The following is a 17,140-nucleotide window of genomic DNA, read 5'->3' on the forward strand; positions in this document are numbered from 1 at the left end:
AACAGACAGACATGATTAACTACAACCCTTACTGCCAGAGCTTTAAACAAAGTTCCCACATAGTCAGCTAGAGCTCAGAGTATGTGTTGCGAAGGACTCTCAGCTACTACCACAACAAATCTTATCCCAATATTTCTAAAGCTGACAAAGTTTTAGCTATTTTTTTGTTCACTAAGATCTATTATCTGTGGCAGTTATCTTGAATTAAGTTGACTCCAAAAGTTGATGAGTTGTAGATGTCCATCCAGTTGTTACTTTCTGAGCGTTTCACTAAAATTCATCCACTGCTTTATGAGAAATTTTGGTAACAGACAAACACACGCACACACACATGCATGCAAACCAACGGACACATCCGAAAACATAACCTCTTTGGGGGAGGTAACAATGACGTGACAACTGGATTCTCCCTCAGGCCAAACATCAGTTTCTGCGTTGCACGGACGGTAACTTTAATCTCCGCGCAGTCGACATGCGACCCCATCACAGAGAAGCACCACAAACAGTCATTACGCTATCTCAGCTAATGAGACAGCACTTATTAAAAGTCTCCACTCAGCAGCCAGTTTACAGTAAAACCTGGCATTCCTCCTGTTCTTCCTGTGAACCACAGACATAAAAAAGACATTGTAACAGGTCTCCCACGGGGGAAGACGCGATCAAATTGCTGATTCTTCTGTTCGACTGAGATTATTTCAAACTGCACTTAGTTTGGAAGGAGACAATATAATTGGTCCCTCAGTGCTCTGTTTCACAGATCTATTAAAAATAAAACTATACTGAATACGCAAACACTACCTGCCTTGGAGAAAAGGCTATTTCTGAACCGAACGATGGAGCGGGTGATCTGATTGTTTTGTGCTTCAGTGTGACAGCAAACCTCCACTAGGTTAGTGTTGGAGACAGAGACAGTATTGTGGCTAAATTCACCGCGGGTTTTTTAGTCGAAACTGGGAATGTTTTCTCACTGATCACTTCGTTTCCGATCTTTACTGTCTAGTTGCAGCAGTACGGCCGTCGTACTGCAGACAGCTGGTGTGACAAAAACATGAGCAGTTCAGTATCTAACCACCGGACAGCAGCTGCTCAGCAGTGATCAGCGGGCGTACAGTAAGGGCTAAGTTTTTGGTTGTTCATTAAAAAAACAAAACAAAAAAAAAAACAACTTGACAAGGTTTTTTTTTTTCTTTTACTGTAATGTAGAGCTACTGAGGCATCAAGCACAAAATGGCATTGATTAAAAAAAAATTAACGTACTTGTGGGCCATAATCTGAAAGCTTGTGCTTTAAAATAAAAACAAAATATTACGTCAAATTGAGACTCAGAATTCTTATTTTTAAATGACTTGGATCCTTATTGGGGACTAAAAGAAAAAAAAAACCCTGCTAGCCAGTCAAATTCATTGACATAAATAAAGATGAACAAAGTGACTCCCTTAACTTCCACTGGTCTAAATTAAAACCAAGATGACAATTTTTGGGGTCTGCCGTGTTGGATTTGTTGTGGCCGGGCAAGTCCCACCTTCCCACCCTGCCAGCTGTCAGACTGTCAATCACAGAGTGGCGTGACACCAGCTAAAAGCTTCAAATAACTAATTAAAACTAAACGTGTTTTAAAAAACACCCAGCAGCGAGGTAAGAACTACTTGAATCAACAAAAATCAACATCTTAAAAAAATGATCTGAGCGTATTTTTGGATTGTAGCCAACCACTAGGGGGCGCTTGCCCTTTGTAGCTTCGACTTCCAGCTTCCAGTCCTGTTTCTAGTCATATGTCAACGCTCAAATCTCAGATTAATACCAGCTGTCAAACAGTCTCTTATCTTATAATCTTTGATTAAAACGTATATACGTATTAGCAGCCAAATAACACTGCATACGATTGCTTTTTCAGGTTCTCTTTAGCCAATGCTCAGCCAATTTCAGCGGTAATTTTAGTCAGACGGACTTCTATAGGACATAAAATGAACATGATGAGCGTTTCGCGCTAAATCCACAAGTTATTGCTCAATTTTTCCTCTCCTATAAGTGTTCAAAATCCCATCTGTGGTCAGATGGTATGGACAGGCTGAGCTGTTGCAGCCTCAGGCGAGACATGCAGCAGCCGTCAGGACGGCATACAGTAGCTGCAGCAGCTGCGTTTGAAGTGATCCACTTCTCGTGTCGGGAAAAGGCTGTAGGCAGACCTGTTTTAAATGCGCGAGAAGTACAAAACAGACTAGAGGAAAAGTAACAATAACCCCCACCAAAACTCATGACAATAATGGGGATCATATGACCTACTTCTGGTCCAGCTTTCTGAAAATCCTTTTTTTTTCTCCTATTGAAACACTTATGAAATAATTTTGAGCATGAACAGTCTAAGCTCTTTATTTTCTATCTGTATTTTAGAGTTTGTTCTCTGTAATTAATTCCTGTAGCCGAGATGCTTAGCAAATTAATGCCGCTGCAAAGAAGGTCAGACTTGCAGCTCACTGCTCTTATTAAACTATTAATTAAAGTCCAACGCAGAAAGGCGTTAAATAAGCAAAATTGACGCTTCTGCAGGTCACCTTGCTCTTTAAAGCTTCTGACTTTAAATTGATTGTAAATATATATATTTAAAAAAAATAATAATGCAGAATATCCGACAGCCACACATAGCAAAGGTGCCGAAGGGAAGATCCATGTAAATATATTTACACATTTCCCAGACTTGTTCACTTTCATCTTCTAATGCATTAATGATAGTTTTTGCGATATTTAATGGGGCCAAAAGGGACACTTTGTGGTTCAGAGATGCAGCGCGATGAGTAAGCCGTAATTGGCACCTACAGCCTGCAAAATGCCACGGAGAAGAACAAAAATCAACAAGCTTGAGTGAAGTGGCGTGTCATTTCTTTTTACCCCTCAGCAGGCTGCGTGACACCAGCCACATTGTTTGCATATAGAATCTTTTTCCTCGCTTGTTTGCAATTCAATGTCTAATTTCTGCATTTCGCAGACGTTAGATCAGTTGGGGTCCCGGAGTGACCTAATTTAACCCCACCATGCAATGCAAACAAGATTCTCCTACGGTCCCATTTCCCTCTTAATTTGGTTTTACTTTATGGTTGCTGTGTTGGTATAGTTGGTTTGGAAAAACCACGCAACAAGGAACTACTTGTTTGCTTTCGCACCACCGGGGGGAACGCTAAGACTGAAACGGTTTACTATGGCTGCATCATCAGCATATAAGGAAATACTAGTCCAAATGTCACAATTATGGTGTCACATGACTTTTCTTTAAATATGAAATATGAAATTACAGCTGAACATGTTATAAAAAATTGATGTTCGAAAATACAGCAACGAGGTAAGACCTACCTGAATCAACAAAAGTAAACGTGAAAAGAATTACGGGAGATTGTCCTGTACCCACTCTGGCTTCAACTTTCTGGTTCCCATCCAATATTTCCTTATATGTTCGTAGACTACATCCTTTAAGCACATGCCATTCACCATCATAAACAACAACAATCGAAGACGCCATTGTTGGATCTCAGTTCTGTGGGTCTTTGGTGCTACAGACATTCAGATGGAGTTACAGGAGGCGAGACTCATAGGTCGGATCGGTCTGCTTTTTGCTGCACGTGTTTAAGGAAGAACACAAAATAGAAGACAATGGCCACAGTTTGGTAGCTTCTGTTTCAGTAATGCATAGGCTAATTTGGAACAGCATTCAGTTTGCTCAGCCAATCAATGTAAATTTATGTACAAACCAATCACACCTCCTTACATCACCTGAGAGGGACTATTAAGCTAAGGAAGCGCCTACTCTGAAGCAGTAGCTAAAAAAAGACTTAATATAGATGGCAGTGCAAAAACAACAACAACAACAATAAAAGGCAAACTACCTCAAATGGTTATAAGAACTGTAAGACGGTCCTCTGCAGTCTGATATTGTTGACTTTATTTTTAATTAAGAAAACAAAAAACAGATGGTCTTCTATGCGCGAAATCCTGTTTTTGTGTAAGAAAGATCTTTAACACGTTCAAAATTGGTAGTCAAAAAATCTTGTTCCTTAAACACTGATTTTAATTAGTAAGTGAATTTGGTTTCAGATGGAAAAAAAAAACAAAACAGAAACGGTGCACTGATTCAGGCGTTTTCTTTTTTTTCTTATTTTGTCATATTTACATGTTTGCAGAAGTGCAGCTTATGGCACCGCTGCTGGACTGGGACGCAGAATGTTTACAGCCGCAAACACTCACAGTTTATTATTAGAGCTTTAAAGCATGAACTGGAGTGGAAAGAAATCGAACTATGAATAGTGCATTTTTACCCCCTCGTCTCCTGGTTGTACCCGTGGCTGCGTGTGCCTGAAGTTCTACCTGGAGTACAGATCGTCTTTACACCCATTTTAATGGAATTACAGAGCACTCTGTCCAGCCCTTTTTATAAAAAAAAAAACAACTGCTGGCTTTCAGCTTGCTGCAATAAACAGCAGACCTTTCAAGAGGGAACAGGCAGACCCCTTTCTATGACCCCCCTGCCCCCCCCCCTCCAGCTCACCAACGACAAGCAGCCAATCTCAGCGTTCCCGTAGAGCCTAGAGACATGATTTATGTCCAACAAAACACCCTGTTTATTAATAACACCGGAGATTAAGATCGGCAGAAAATGAGATTGCTTGTGTTGACGAATCCACAGGCCTGGCAGCGCCATTAGCGCTAACAATGGATCCTCGAAACACATCAAGGCTCTGCTTCCTAATGAGCGAGTCGTTGTCCGTAGATTGCATAACATGTAAGCATTCACACGTCACAAAAAACAGGAAGGGATCAGAAGCAACGAGGGTGAGACGCCATGATGCTAATAGCCCTTCAGAAAGGATCACAGATCCACCAACAGGGGCTCGAACCACTTGAAAACCAATATTTTAATGAGAGAAATATGAAAATGCCCAAAGCCAACCTGCAGAAGGATGCAGGTGGGCATGTGATGTTGCTCTAATAATACTCCAGAGGATAATTGGAATTATTTTTAGGTGTCGTTTAGAATTTTGTCTGTAAACTTTAACAAAATATAAACCATAAATGCCAATGTCATTGTTTACAGTTTGCATACACCATCTTGCAGCTCGAGAGAATTACAGCATTTGAAATAATAGTTTCTTTGATGAAGGTTTTATTTTGACTTTATTAACTCGCTGATTTATGTTACGAGCAGACGAAATGAATCGAACTCCGGTTGTTGCTTGATAAGGCTCTTAAATGTGCACGTGTTTATCGAACAGGGCTGCATATTGATGCTCTCCTTCCTCTGGCTGGGAATGAAATAATCTGCGAGCCTCTTTGCGAGGTGAGCCATTCCCCTTGCCGAGGTGGACAGGCACTTATTCTCCTCGTTCAAACTCTGGATTTGGGACAGAAAGCCTCTTGGATTTTTCTCAAAAGGGTAATAGACGGAGGGCTGTTTGTGTCTCAAACCAGGGACACCTTCGGTTGCACCGGCCGTCGTCAGTGCCTAACCCAGGGGTGTCAAACCCAGTGACGCAAGGGAAAATTTTGCGTCACTGGGTTTTAAAAATTAAAAATTTGGTCCTAAGGGCCAATCACAATCAATATTTATTGAAAATTGCATAAATTAACCTTGGTTTTAGATGTATTATGTCAAATCATTCATATATAAATATCAATGATCTTTTCCCAGTTACAGATTATACAGAATTTAGAGCAAACATACATTCATGAACACAGACAAATAGATCAAACTTCAAAAAGCACATCATTAGCATAAATTTCTTACGCCTCACTCAGCTTTTCAATTAGTTTTTTAACATTAAAACAGATTTTTAAAAAGGCCATCAGTAAAAACCTGATCATACAGAAATTAAAATTATATATCGATGGCTTCTAAGTCACTGTCAAGAGAAAACTTCACTAATTAAACTCAGTTTTTTTAAGCTAAATAAGAATCAGAGACTGGATCTGTCCCAGACTGGAGGGCCGGACCTGATGAAATCTAAACGTTATCTTGGGGGCCAGATGAAATGTTACAGAGGGCCGGATCTGGCCCATGGGCCTTGAGTTTGACACGTGTGGCCTAACCTGTCAGTGACTGCAGCAGCTGACACCTGGAAGGAAGTGGATACTTAGAGGAGAGACAAAGACTAAAAATCTTTGAAAAGCTCCACCATTATTACCATTCTTACGTAGCTGCTGCTGTTCATTTTCACCATAGAATCATAAAAGGTGCCAATGCTTAAGCGCTGAGGCGTTCTGTGTTACTGTCAGTTTTCACGCGCTGCAGGTTTGAGTAAAAATGTGCCAATTATTTATAAAACCAAGCACCTTAATTGGGAATAGTACGCTTTGACTTTTAAAAGCTTGACTCTATATAACTTAGACAAAATTAGCAAAGAAGTGCAAGAAATTTTTTCCCATAGACAGCAATAGGATTTTGGAGAAACCGGTGAGAAAGCGCCTCTTTGGAGCGATATAAGTCAGGCATTCATCACATCAGAAACATAATTCAAGGGTTAAACAGGTCAGGAAAAGTTAGACTTTAGATAACTAAACTGGCATTTTTGATAGCTTTAACTTTTTTTTTTTACTCAATCACAATTGAAGGTTGGTGAGATTTTCTCATAAAATGTTTAACTATGTTTAAAATTTTCATTGTTTTTGGCACATATATATATATATATCAAAATGCAGGCATTCTTTATAATTTTCCTGTGTTTTTCTCACTGCTGTAGGATTTGTAGTTGTTTTTTTTTTCCTCTCAAATCCCCACAGAGTGCAGGGAGTGGACACCAAAGCTTCCATTGACTTCAATTATATTATAGCTTAAACTATTTGCTTCAAAAACTGAAAGTAATTGTCTTTTTTTTTCTAAACACGTCAGAAACACAAAATTTTCACGTGTGACCACCAAGGCTTTCGGCTGCGCCTGACGGTAAACAAAATTTTTAGATACAGTTTGTAGATTTCACAGAGCGCAGGTGTGTGGTTACCATGGTGACCCTTATGAGCCACAGGCAGTAGCTTTAACATTTATTTGTTTTTATCTTGGTTCACTTTACACTCATTTTACAGTTCATGCATCAAAGTATAGGCTATTTTTCTTAGCTTATATTGGGCAGTAGTATTGGTACCCTTCAGATTTTCATCAGAAACATTTCTGCACTGATTTTACCAATGCGCCCACAGTGTCCGCCGCTCCTGTCAGGTCACATCATCATCCTTTTGTTAGGGTGACAGTAAGAGAAAACCCTCTGTCATCTGATCACAGACAACTACTGGTGGGCCAGATGTGCTTTGTTCTAAACCGGTCCTCAATCCAAAAGTCAACCAGAAGTCCAGAGTATATATGCTGTATATATTTGAATTCTCTTGTCGTGACAGCCGTGCTAGTTGTCGTCTTCAAAATGAATTACTGTAAAGGCTAGAAAAGCTGCACTGCCTAAAAATGAATTACTGTAAATGTGGGTAAAGGCTGTGCTGTGTAAAGGGGTCCGTCATCTGGGGACCCTTTTACCAAACTATAACTTCAGACTTGGCTAAAAGCAACAACTTCTCCCTCAGGGCTGAAGACACAAGTGGTTCCATCTACGGCCACAGTGATTGTAGGTCAAACTCATTTTGCTGCGTCGGGACAATCTGATGCTCTTTATTTTTTTACAATGTGTAAGACTGGGAAGAAAAAAAAAACAGAAGACAGTGGAGACAGAGGGGAGAGGAGGCAGCTGCTTACCACTCTGTACTGTTTGCGAGGCAGAACGTGGTTTGACAGCGGGGGGGGGCTGAAGTTCGGGGGGGTCTGGGTTAGTCGCTCTGCTTAGTGTTTGTGCCTGCAGACAGTGTGGGTCTGTGTCATCCGCATGTGACTACACGTACTGTACGCCTCCGGTAGCATCTCTGCTCCGTCTCCTAATCTTCAGCGGGCCTGATGAATGTGAACAAACACAACGGATTCCCACACTGCCAGCTGTCTCTAATACCCTCCTCTTTCATAGCACAGCAGTGCTGCCCCTGGGGACCATGGGTGAACACAAATACCCATAATGAGATTATAAAAAATAAATTATAAAAGAAAAGAAAAAAAAATTCATTAAAAAAAAAAAAGAAAACTTATTCAAATCCTCCCAGCACTGGAAACTGAGCCGACATTACAGGCCTTAGCAGTAAAACAACAAATTCTACTGTTTTATGGAGCAGCAAATGCAAACCAGACGATATCAGCAGAACCAGTCATTTGCTAAGATATTACAGGTTTGAAAATGCTTTCTTAGGAATAAATGTGACAATTCTGACTAGAACAACAGCGCATTTGTCCCTGAACTAAAGCACAAAACGCTTCCATTTGACAATGATGATGTATAATTGAGGTAGGCATCTACTGACTCAGTTTACAGCTAAGGAGCATGTCAGCATCAATAAAGATAACAACCAAACCCGAGGCTTTTTGCTCCCGGCTCTAAGGGCACTCTGTGTTTTATTATTTGACTATTTCCTTTTAGATTTCACAATATGACATCAAGAAGCGATCGTAAATAGTTTTTTCCTCGGTCTTGTACGTCTTTATCTCGCTCATTTAAAAAGTGGATGAAGACCCAGTCCGTTGCAACAAATGTCACAGTATGCTCGCTACGAGCACGATGGCCGTAAGACTGCGTTTTAAAAAACCTCATTTTACAATCCCCACCTTTCAAAGCACATTTAAGTGAGCGGTGGTGCCCCGTGCGGCGGTTTCATTCGGCTCTCCCTGAAACTGCCCAAACAAGTGGAGATAAATCCAGCAGACCCGGCGGTTTGTGGGAGTTGAGCATCTAATTAGCCGGTGCTGCCGGTCACTCGGAGCCGCTGTGATGTTCCTCGGGCAAACAACAGTTGTCCCCAGAGGGAGGAGCGCTGCTGGAGAGACGGCAGAGGGCCTCTGCCAGCAAGAGTCTGTGGAGCACAGTTTATTCTAATTCCTCTGCAGGACATTAATGAGCCACAATAGTGGCTGTTTTAATGGGCAGCCAGACAGCTTTTAAGTGCCCCGTGGAGTGTAATCCAGTGAGGTAGAGCAGCACTGCTGCATGCCCTAATGATTCTTCTGACTTGTCATTTTGCTTTAATTTTGTCTGAGCCATTCGATACAGAGGACACGGGCCCAGTCCTCTGGCACTGCCACCATTGAACAGACACATCTGTCAATTAAACCCATGTCTACGAAATATGTGGCATTATTGGTACAACTTCTATTCCCATGCAGATCTGGCTTTCTTGTTAATTTTGCTTCGACTCGTCTACAAAGAATATGAATAATAATTAGGACTCGGGGTGTAATAAAATGCATAAGTCACTGTTTTGCGGTTACAGATTGGTGCAACATGAAAAAAAAGAAACAAATGCCAAATGCTAGACTTCGTTTATTCCACTTATTATAAACTAAAAACACTTCCCTCAAAAACAGAGGCCGAAAAACAAAGCACCACTGCTTGCACAGTCAGGTAGAATCTTTTAATTGGTAATTAAATTTCTCAGCTGGTAATTAAAAAATTAAAAAAAACTCCTATTGTTCTGTCTTTAATTTGAACTGTGAATAATGTTCGTCTGATGGCTGGTTGTTGTATTGGTGTGATGTGTGTGTGTACACTTTGCAAAAGAAGGCTTGAATATTAAAGATGCCTGCATGGAGGCGGAGGTGGGCAGCTCCCTGCCAACTGACAGCTTCCCAACAATCCTAAATGCAGTTTGAACAATTTGGTGGCGTCTTCTCTCTGTTTCCCTATCACTGCTGAGTAGATTGGGCTGAAAGAATAGTTACCACCTTCAAGCCAAGTAATGGGAGCTAACTAACCAGAAGTGTCTTTACTGCGGTTAAAAGACGTCAAAGCTAGGGAAGGTTGCACTTTGGTGGAATGTTAGTAGCTTCCTCTACTTCTTTTCTGTCATGGCAAATAGCAAAAAAAGTTAAACAATACAATGTGTGCTCTTTTCTCGATGAAGGTGGTGATCACCTGTGACTAACGTATTCTCCGTCTGGTTCCTGTTCTGGTATCTGTTCCTGACATCTGGTTCAGCATGAAGTACGTGTCCTGTTACACCCCTAATCACAACGCAACAGTTGTTTACCAGGTGGCCACAACTGGAGGATTTACAGCTTAACCAGTGACAGACTCGGTCAGAAAAAGGTGGACTGCTCTCTCTGGGCTGGGAGTGCCTCAAGCGGAGGAGTTTAGGTATCTCGGGGTCTTGTTCACGAGTGAGGGAAGTATGGAGTGTGACATCAGTATTGCAGAAGCTGCACTGGGTCGTTGTGGTGAAGAGGAAGCTGAGCTGCAAGGCAAAGCTCTCTGTTCACCTGTCAGTATACGTTCCTACCCTCATATATGCTCCTGAACTCTGAGTAGTGACCGACAGAATGAGATGGCAGATACAGGTGGTGGAAATCAGTTTTCTCTGCAAGGTAGCTGAGCACTCCCACTGAAACAGGATGAGGAGTTTGGTCATCCAGGGGAGACTCTGAGGAGAGCCACTGCTCCTCCACACCAAGAGGAGCCAGTTCAGGTGGTTCGGGGATCTGGTAAGGACGCCCTCTGGATGCCTCCCTAGGGAGGTGTTCTGGGTATGTCCAACAGGGAGGAGACCCCTGGGAAGACTCGGGACACGCTGGAAAGACTAGGTCTCTCAGCTGGCCTGAAGTTTTCATGGAAGTGGTGGAGAGAGATGTCTGCACCTCCCTGTTCAAGCTGCTGGTCTGGAACAAGCGGCACATAATGGATGGATGTTGACCAACTAATTTAAACAGTCAAACATCAGATTTCATTTCTGGTCAGGAAACACCATAAGAATGAATGATGATTCAGACGTTATGACTCAATATGGATCTCTGGATTGAAACACTGTCAATAAACCAGTCCTGGGCTGTGGAAGAAGTGTTTGGACCCTTCTTCATTCATTCATTCATTCCACTGGATGTTTCTGCAGCCCAGCGTCTCTTCCCGTGACGTGCACACAGGTATGTACCTCCTCTCATTTAGTAAACACACAAAGACAAAGCGCTAACGCCCACTAACATGAGATGCCTTTGGTGGGAAAGTTGTTACTGAAAATGAAGAGGAACTTAACTTTTGTAAACGTCTTCAAGGTGCTCAAAAATCAAGTCAGAATTAGCATCGTTAGAGGAATAAGAAAGTAAGTGTCATTATTAAGTTAGTTAAACTACTATCAGGTGGTCTTTGTTCTATAAATCTAATATAAAAATTATTATATATGCTCCTGGTAAGTATACAGTCAGTTTTAGCTACATCTTTTTCCTTATTGGTTGCTATATCCTTGTAGAAGCATGGATGATTTAACAGTGAGCGGTACATTAGAGCCCCTTTTATTAATTTCACTGTTTTCTCTTATTTCTGTTGGACACACAAGTAGGTTTTGTTTTATCAAAATTGTTGTGCTGTTAACTTTGGCCTTTCTATGTACTGAATAGTGTTAAAAAAAAAAAAAAGCGATCAAAAGGTTAGAGAGGCACACTCTGGTTTACAAATGAGGCTTCGACTGCTGTTCAGCTGGAGGTCATTCGTACGAACACTTCCAAGAACAACTTCAGGATCCCAAGTGACAGACGGATTACATAAGATGGCCCTTTACAGTTCGGTCAGAAATTAGAAGAGAAAAGGTATGACGTCAGAGAGAAATCTGAATCTGCCACGGTCAGAGTTAGCGGGCCACAGCTCTGGGAATATTTGGAGTCGGAATCGATCGGAATAGTTTATCTTAACACCCGCCGAGGCAAAGGAATTTGCAGGGAGAAGAGACGATACCAGAAGCATTTAAAGCAACTCTGTTTGTACAACCACCATCACTTTTTAATTACTCTGATGCTGAAACCTTGTACAATGAACACCTGGTTCTTGATTGCAAAGTATGGACATCTGACAGCTCGGTAAGAAAGAAACAATATCGGAGGAAACTTTTTAAGAGGCTTTGAAATAAATGCAAAGGGTAAAACCGAAACAAGGAGCATTACATTTCCTGTGCATTCATCAACCTGGCTTTTTCATTTGGAATTTGTGCTTCTCTCCTTTAGAGTCAGCTCGATTACTTTTAAACAATTTCTTCCGGTGCTTTGAAATGCTACTTTCTTCAAATAGAAGCCTGGAAATAGACGGGTACTTTTCAAGTTTGGGTTGTACTTACACCAGCTTCTGTGTTTCTATATACTTATATCTACACTGATTCCTGCAGAACTGTGTTATTTCGTCTCATAATGCTGTGTGTGTGTGTGAGATAAAAGCTGTCTCTCTTCCTCTTGTCTTGTGCTTTGCCCTGCTGGTGCTGGAGGTGGACAGCTCCATGTTTGACTCTGCGGGGAAGCTCGGTTACCTTCAAAGAGAAACCCGCCGCTCGTACTCCAACACACATCAAACATGAAATGAATTTTTTTTTTTTCCCCACCAAGTGAAGCGGGGTTCCAAAAACCTGCATGTGCGAGCTCAGTGTGGGTGAAAGTGCTTCACGTGCACCCACATGAGGACCTCTGATCCTGGACCTGCCCTACCTTCCACCTTCTGATAGCTTCCACAATGTTTGCTCGGGCCGACCCTGACGCCTTGTCAGGTTTCGTGTGTTATTACAACATATTATCTGAGCTGCAAGCTATCAGAACCCGCATTTACAGTCATGTTTATTCATACAGAACACTGATGACATTTATGGTTGTGCACATATATAGATTTTATGTATATATATATATATATATATATATATATATATATATATATATATATGGCAAAGTAGTTTTATAGAGTAGGTAAATGAAACTGCAAAGCTTAGCAGCAGATGTTCCATTGCTTTACATTTCAATCCCCTGTTATTTGTGTAAAAGCTTTTAAAATTAAAAACTAGCGTTGTTTGAAAAAAAAAATATATATATATTGCCAGCTGCCTTGCATGCCGCCGTTTTAAACAAAGATCTCATGTGATCTGTCAGTGCTCGGAGTACATGACGAGAATCCCTCTCAGCTACTACCACATCAAATCTTAGCTCAGTATGTGTTAAACTGACTGAGTTGTTGCCATTTTTGTGTTTTCTAAAAGTTGGTTAGCCGTGGTGACGAGCTTGAATTGGGTGGACTCCAAAAGGGAATTAGTTGTAAATGCACATCCAGTGATTACTTCCTAAAAGTTTCAATAAAATCTATCCAGTGGTTCCTGAGATATTTTGCTAACAGACAGACGAGGTTGACTCCAACATTTGATGTCAAAGTTTTTAACAAAAAATGTTTTTGTGATCAGCTAGTACTCTAAGTATGTGAAGAGGGTCGCTCTCAGCTACTACCACACTAAAATTTAGTTCAATATCTGTAAAACAGACTGAGCTAGAGACATTTTTTTGTTACTTAAGGTCAGTTATCTGTGGCAAACATCTTAATTCAGAATGACTCCTAACGCTAATCAGTTGTAGAAGTACATCCAACGATTACTTTCTCAGAGTTTCATTAAAATCCGTCCAGTGGTTTATGAGATATTTTGCTAACAGACCAGCAAACAAGCAGTCTCAGACAGGCACGGGCTGTTACAATATCGCCTGCCTTTCAGGGTGGTAGTACTTAATTTGAGCAGTTACACAATACTGAAGTCACTGAGGTATGATTTTTTTTTTTTTTTACTAATGGATATCCTAAATACTCCATCAGCGCTGTAAAGAAAAAAAAAAGAAACAGGTGAAGTATATATATCTACAACTATGGATTTACAAAGTCTAAAAAAAAAAGTTATGATTGTTCACCAGTTGGTGATTTGTTTACCCTCTTAAAAAAAAAAAAAAAAAAAAATTCAAGAACGATGTGTGAATTTGCCATCTTGTGCGTTCTCTTCAGTCGACCAGCAGAGACGGTGGTCCAGACGCAGCCGCCTCGTGTTTGTAATCCCAGGCCCGTGAACCGTCAGCCAGCGTGGCCGAAGGAAGACCGCTTCGTGAAACGAGGTCTGGATTCTGCACGCTGCTGACGCTGACAAACCGAGTTGCAGCTAAATATAAATAGGGGGTCAGCGAGTGCAGAGCCGGAGCCGTAAAGAAGCTGATCCCCCCCCCACCGGGTGAGGAACAGCTGAGAACGTGCACGGGAGCGCTGCGCTGCTGCATGGGCCGTGGAGAAGGAGCCCCAGGTGTGGTTGTTGTGAGTGCAGAACGTGAAACCGTGCATGTAGCCCTGACAGTCAGCTCAGCTGTCTGCGCTGGAGCACGATCTTACTTTTCCGCCGCACATTTGTAAACTCTGACTGATTCAAGTTTGTTCAAATGAAATTACCTGGTATTGATCACACACACACAAATAAAAGCAGAGGAAAGAGTCCATGAGCTGACACTACTCCTTTCCTTTGTGGCTTTTTTGCAAGAAAGAAAACCAGCCTGAGAGAAAACGTGTTCGCTCATCGCTGCCTCATGTCACGATGGGTGTCAGCTGCGACCGAACCAGTCGGGACTTCCAGGCTCAGGCTGATGCGTCTTGGTCCGTGTAACAATAAAGGACTAAAGCCTGGTCTGCATCTTTGCCCACACTGTGCAAGAGTTTCCACAGCAACACTGCCAGGTTTCTGCTGTCCTGTGAAACATCTACTCTGTCTTAAACCAAGCACCGCACCCTTCGGGACCGCCAGCAATGACTTCAAGTGAATTCATACTTTAGCCACTTAGACATTTTTGCCGTTTTGGTCACTTTACATCCATACTTTTGTATTTATTTAAAATTTTCTTGTACATGTATGGAGTTTTATATTATAACTGTGCATAGACCACTAACGTGGACATTAGTGCATAATGCAATATACTGGCTATCCACTGCAAGTGGATTTTCTCTAATCCAAGATGGATTTGAGAAAATAAAAGTCTTTTTTATGCCATAAGAGAAAGAAAAACACTACAGCAAAGAATCTTGGCTGAAATTATCATAATTCAAGCATAAGAGGTATATAGATCAGTGGTCAATCTGAAGCAGATTTATGGCCGAATTCCTATTCTTGTGACTGATTATTCAACCTGACTTTTTTTCATTTATGCTACTTCAATAAAAACATATAACAGGAAGTTATATGGTGCTTTTAATCAAAGGTTTGTAAAATTACAGTTAAGTATACTGTAGAAATATAACACATCCCGACTTTCCGTGTGTTTTTCCTGTAAATATTAAATAACTTCTTTTTTTCAAAGTTCTTCAAGTCCGTGTTTAGGTGTTAGTTGGTTGAAGTTGTCTGTCTTTCAATGACTCACACCCAGGCACGGTCCCGTTTGGACATTATTATAATTCGTCAGTTTCTGTTGTTTTAACCTGCTTGCCTTTGCTGCTGGTCTGTATGGGAGAGGGAAGACCTAGAAGCTCAAACTCGAGTTCCCGTTTGCCACTGCTCTTTCTGTTTGCCGTGTCCTTATATGTACTTATAAGTAATAGGTACAACGTTGCAAGGCTACCTGCTAATTACGAGGCGAAGGTACGAAGTACTGAAAACTCAACATGACCGGGACTCGTCAGCAGAACAAATCCACATTCAAACGTGTTCACCTCGGTCACCACGCTGTTGTATTTTTTTGCCCCACTGTCTCACGTTGCATCGGAAGTTTAAAACGAGTCGAAACAGAAAACCCCGTTGTCTCCTTTTTCCCGTGATCAGAGTTGGTCGTGCATCTGTGCTGACCAAGAGAGTCGTCACCGTCTGTCGCCTTGCCTGTTTTATGTCCGATTAACTTCAACCCAAACTTCCCTTTTCACAGTTCAGTGGCTGTTTAGTTTTTTTTTTTTGTTTCGCCCCTGTGAAAGGGGTTGTTATTTTCTCTCTGGTAGATAGCGTTTTGCTCCTCAGCGTCACCAGTGAAACAGTCTGCTCCACTTTATGGTTTATTTTCTTCATTAGACCTATTTTTGTCCTCATCACCTATGTTTAAATATATATATATATCCATATATATATGTATATATGTATGTATGTGTGTTAAATAACATGGATTCACATTATTTCAGCTGAACTACCTGCTCTGCTGGTTAGTAAGGAGCGAACCTCTCCGCGTCCTCCTGCTACCTCAGCACCCAAATGCTCCTCAGGAGGATTATCGCCAATTCTTTTCATCAAGCTGACACTAAACTCTTCTCCCAGCGCCAGCTCACGCTGACTCTCTGCGGCAAGCAACACCACAGCCATATATATATATATATATATATAAATATATATATATATATATATATACATATATATATATATATTTTTTTTTTTCGAATATTATTATTTTCCTCTCACTTCCACCAAGTGAGACGGAGAACAGCGACCTCCCCCCCACCCCGCAGGAGAGAAAGATGGCAATCTCCCAACCGCCGTTCCAAACCTGATGAGCATGGAAATTGGTTCATCTCTGTCAGGCTCATTCCTTTTCCGAGCGCATCTCTCAGACGGGTGCGTTGGCCACGGCGGCCAGTCAGACACGGCGAACAAAAACAAGATGCCATCATCTTTACCTCGCTCAGAGACTTCGGCGGGTTCCTGCTATTCCATGCGGCAGAGGGACTCCAGCTCATTCTAGAAATCCTGTTTTTGTCCCCACTGTGTGTCGTGCTCCCCCCTCCGCCTGCTGTTTTCTCGTCCCCTCGGCGAAGCAGAGGCACCATTCAGAGCCTCCTCTTCTTTTACTCTGCCGTGCGAGTAGAGAGCCGCCTTCATGTACAGGGTGATGGAGAGAAAGAAGAAGCAGAAGAAGAAGAAGCAGAAGAAGAAGAAGAAGAAGAAGAAGAAGAAGAAGAAGAAGAAGAAGAAGAAGAAGGAATTAACGCAAAGAGAGGACCCGAGCTCCCAGGGTTTCTTTTTTTTTTTTTTTCCTCCCTCTCTTCTTGCGCTCACACACTCCGGAACAGGCGAATGAGGGGAGACGTCAGAGCGGCGGCGGTGTATGTGCTTTCCCCTCTTCTTTCTCCTGCTCTCCCTCCCACCCTTCCTCCTCCTCCTCCTCCTCCTCTTCTACCTCTCTTCTTGTATCTCTGTGTTCGCTCGCCGTCCACGGCTCGGCTGCTCACGCGAAGGCTGGCCGTCCTGTCTCGATGGGAGACACCGTGTGCAGAGACATCTGTGAATGTGCTTATGTTGTGGCGGGGTGGGGGGGAAACCAAAGTAGCCGCTTAGCTGAGAGTGAGACCACCCC

General features: G+C 41.9%; 1 protein-coding gene across 4 annotated transcripts in view; it reads right to left on the bottom strand.

Annotated features, from left to right (window-relative positions):
* LOC108238185 (galactosylgalactosylxylosylprotein 3-beta-glucuronosyltransferase 1) overlaps positions 1–17,099 on the bottom strand; it is a 104,707-nt gene extending 87,608 nt beyond the window's left edge. For 2 of the 4 annotated variants that reach the window (XM_017420112.3, XM_017420111.3), the window contains exon 1: positions 16,464–17,099. The gene's annotated coding sequence lies outside the window, so the exon portion shown is untranslated. The remainder of the gene's footprint in view (positions 1–16,463) is intronic. The other 2 variants (XM_017420114.3, XM_017420116.3) reach the window with 2 other exon arrangements.
* Positions 17,100–17,140: the final 41 nt, after the last annotated feature.

Source organism: Kryptolebias marmoratus, linkage group LG2, assembly GCF_001649575.2.
Source record: "Kryptolebias marmoratus isolate JLee-2015 linkage group LG2, ASM164957v2, whole genome shotgun sequence".
Classification (NCBI taxonomy): domain Eukaryota; kingdom Metazoa; phylum Chordata; class Actinopteri; order Cyprinodontiformes; family Rivulidae; genus Kryptolebias; species Kryptolebias marmoratus.